At 36.4% G+C, this 4,117-nt stretch overlaps 1 protein-coding gene and 1 pseudogene across 2 annotated transcripts in view; one reads left to right on the plus strand and one right to left on the minus strand.

The window, feature by feature from the left end:
• ARID2 (AT-rich interaction domain 2) overlaps positions 1-4,117 on the plus strand; it is a 185,849-nt gene that overhangs the window by 36,877 nt on the left and 144,855 nt on the right. The window lies entirely within an intron of this gene.
• On the minus strand, positions 253-715 carry LOC100958509 (annotated as a pseudogene). Its single transcript, XR_001161451.2, has one exon. The product of XR_001161451.2 is annotated as an ATPase inhibitor, mitochondrial pseudogene (transcript).

The following is a 4,117-nucleotide window of genomic DNA, read 5'->3' on the forward strand; positions in this document are numbered from 1 at the left end:
TGTTTAGTACATTTTTATTTAGATTAATTTTTATAATTTAATAAATAGTTGTATTCATTTACATAATTATATTTCACAATTAAAATGTCAATATTTTATTTAATCATCCAAATCCAACCCTTGGGAAAATACCGAGTGGACTTTTTTGTTTTAATTAAGAAACTAACACTTGTTAATTATAAGAAACCTGGAAAAATCTGAAGAAAGTACATGGAAGAAACTATAAATTACATATTTCTTTTTTTTTTTTTCCACTGGTGACAATTTATTATCTGTTAGTAGCACACAGACAAATATTAATTAAATCAGAACTATGTTTACATAGAAATAGGCACTGGTATGTGCCATTCTATGGGGAATTGTGTGTACTTAATCATCATGGTTTAGCTTTTTGATCTTCTGCCTATGTCGCTCAATTTCTTTCTGTAGACACTCAGTCTCCCTCTTATGATGACCGATCTCATCTTCATGGTGTTTTTTCAAGGCGGCCAGTTGTTCTTTAGCCTGCCCCTGGAAATATGGTTCCTCTTCCGCCTGCTCTTTCTTTCCGAAGGCCCCACCAGCTTCTCGGATTGAGCCCGTGCTCAAGTTGACATTGCTGAGCTGATCCAAGGCGAAGCCGCAGGCTTGTAGGACGGCCTTTACGCCCCACATGCCAAAGCGCAACTGCACCACCTGCGCCGAGACTGCCATTTTTGCTAGAGCCGGTCCTCTCTGCTCATTCTCCTGACTAATGGCTAAATTACATATTTCTAACACTCAAACGCATTTAATGTTTTGGTGTATTTCCGCCTAGTCTTTTAAAAATAAATTTAAAAATTTTGGATCACTCACATCTTCTTTTATTCTTTTAACCAAACATAAACATATTTTTCATATCTTAAACTAGTTTTTTCTTTTTTCCTGAGACAGTCTTTCTCTATTGCCTCAGATTGGAGTGACCTGGCTTTGGCCTAGCTCACAGCAGCCTCAAATTCCTGGGTTCAAGCTATCCTTCTGCCCCAGCCTCCTGAGTAGCTGGGACTACAGGCACCCACTAATTTTTTCTATTTTTAGGAGAGATGGGGTCTTGCTCTACCTCTGCTGGTCACAAACTCCTGAGCTCAAGTGATCCTCCTGTCTTAGCCTCCTGTAGTGTTAGGATTACAGTCATGAGCCACTGCACCTGGCCTCTTAAACTAGCTTTTTAAATAATTTTAATAACATATATTTGTATCACAAATTTGATTAGTTTTTCCACATTATAAACATTTATCATTTTGCTTTAGTAGTATAAATTAAGCAATAAGCTTTCTTATTCATAAATCTTTATGTAAATCTGTATCTGAGTATTTTCTTCTAGATTCCTAAGAGGGGGAATTACTGAGAGAATATAAATGTTTAATGTGTATTACCAAATTGCCATGCAGAACCATGGATCCAATTTTACTACCACCAGCAGTATATAAGATGCCTGTTAAAGCTCGGTGTCTGTAGCTCAGCAGCTTGGGCTCTAGCCACATATACTGGAGCTGGCAGGTTCAAACCCAGCCCAGGCCTGCCAAACAACAATGACAGCTACAACCAAAAATAGCTGGGCGTGGTGGCAGGTGCCTGTAGTCCCATCTGTCTGGGAGGCTGTGGCAGGAGAAATCACTTGGGTTGAGGAGATAATGGTTGCTATGAGCAGTGATGCCGCCACAGCACTCTACTGAGGGCAACATAGTGCGACTCTGTCTCAAAATAATAATAATGATGCCTGTTAAGAAATAACCTTGTCAGCACTTGGTATATTTTAATTATTGCATTTAAAAATATCATTGCAACTTGATTTATGAAAAATTTTATTCTATGAAATATTGTCAAAATACTAAAAATATTGTTACTTTTCATTATTTTAAGTGGATAAACTGAACTTTAGAAAAATCATACTTGAACTTTATCAGTTTGAATTAAAATGTAATATAGTAGAAATTTTTTTTTTATTTGTTTCTGTTCTTGTTTTTTTTTTGTCTGAGACAGTCTCACTTTGTCACCCGTGGTGGAGTGCTGTGGCATCACAGCTCATAGCAATCTCCAACTCTTGGGCTTAGGTGGCATCACAGCTCACAGCAATCTTCAACTCTTGGGCTTAGGTGGCATCACAGCTCACAGCAATCTTCAACTCTTGGGCTTAGGTGGCATCACAGCTCACAGCAATCTCCAACTCTTGGACTTAGGCGATTTTCTTGCCTCAGCCTCCTGAGTGCCTGCCACCACACCTGGCTATTTTTTGTTGCAGTTTGGCAGGGGCTGGGTTTGAACCTGCCACCCTTGGTATATGGGGCTGGTGCTCTACTCACTGAGCCACAGACACCATCCTAGTAGAACATTTTTCAACCAGAGATTTGGAAATATTTGGTCATTGTAATGGCCTAGATGTCCATTGGGAGCCATCATTTGATTAATAGACTCACATTTCAGCTATAGATCTGTCTTGCCTATGATAACTACATTGCTTTTAGAGTAATTCCCTTTAATTGTGCGATCATCTTTCAGTTTTGCTAAATTAAGACTTAATGGACTATTTTACTGTAAAATAATTATAATGTATAATAATATAGGGAGTTATTATTGAAACAAAGCAGGTAAAAGCAAGAGAAAAATTCATACTGATATTTCTCTACTGTAGAAAAATAAGAGGCTGAGGTAGGAGGATCATTTGCACTCAAGAGTTAAGTCTAGCCTGGGCAACATAATGAGAGCCTATCTCTCTTCAAAAAAAGTTTGTATTTTATCAAGTTTTAGGAATAGCAGTTACAATATAGGAGTTAAAGAGCATTGCTTTGAAATTAGACTTTTTAGTGAGTTAATAAAAATTATGCCTCTTGCTTACTGTGTTTGTGTTGGATAAATTTCCGAACTTCTAGGCCTCAGTTTGTTGCCTGTTAAATGAAAGTTAAAAACAGTTGGCATTCTAAAAGACAATACATGTAAAAGTACTTAGCAGAGTGCCTGGTATTTGGTAAATGCTAAATAAATGCTAGTTGTATTGTAGCAGATTTGGATAGATTTCAACAATTTACTGAGCATTTACGGTATGCCACACACTTTGTAGACAATGAGGATACATCCATGAAACAAACTGACGAATCTCTGATGGACCTTTAATGAGGGGTGAGTGGAGATAATTTTATCTTGCAAATTAGAATAAGCATAAACAGGAATTTTAAAACTTGGTGTAAATGACTTTCTATGAATAAATGGCCTCATACATAAGCTAGAGAATGACTTCTGTATTTTGGGAGAGGAATATACCTTTGCACTTTTATTTTTTTAGTATAATTTTTATTCATATAAAACATGATGTGATTAGTATCTGTTTTTCTTTATGTAGCAAACTCTAGCTGCTAGAAAATAAAGCATTTGATTTTTACAGTAATGCATGTTAAAATTAATGATGCTATAATTACTTTAGTTTCTCTGAGAAAAAAGGAATTGCTTTTTTGAGAACTAAACAGCAGAGAGTACATTTACATTTTGAAGTAAATTAACAGAATGTATTAATTTTCTTTGCTAAGCTAATAAAATTGACCTAAGAAATTAAAGAAAAATGGCTGGGCATGGTGGCTCTATGCCTATAATCTCAGAATTCTGGGAAGCTGAGGTGGACTGTTTGTTCACCTGAGCTCATGAGTTCAAGACCAATCTGAGATAGAATGAGACCCTGTCTCTTAAGAAAAAAAAAAAGCCAGGCACTATGGTGGGCTCATGAAGTCCCAGCTACTTGGAAGGCTGAGGCAAGGGAATATTTTGAGCCTAAAGTGTTGTTCAAATATTGCTCAAATATTGCTGTGAGCTATGATGCCATGGCACTCTACCAAGAGAAACAAAGTGAGACTCTGTCTCAAAAAAAAAAAGAGAGAAAGAAAGAAAAAAAAATTAAAGAAAAATGTACTAAATATTTTAAAGAGTAGTACAGGGTATCCATAAAGTTCATGTGCAATTTTTGGGCACCCTGTGTTTGTTTTTAAAATTACTTGTGAAATAGTTCTGAATCTCTCTAGGGATTCTCTCTAGGGAATCTCTCTGGGATTCAAATAGTTTTGAATCTTCCACCCTTATGGTAACAGAGCTGGAAGAAAAAGTGTTATCCATA

This window comes from Otolemur garnettii, unplaced genomic scaffold (assembly GCF_000181295.1).
Source record: "Otolemur garnettii isolate 467f Iridium unplaced genomic scaffold, OtoGar3 scaffold00070, whole genome shotgun sequence".
NCBI lineage: Eukaryota > Metazoa > Chordata > Mammalia > Primates > Galagidae > Otolemur > Otolemur garnettii.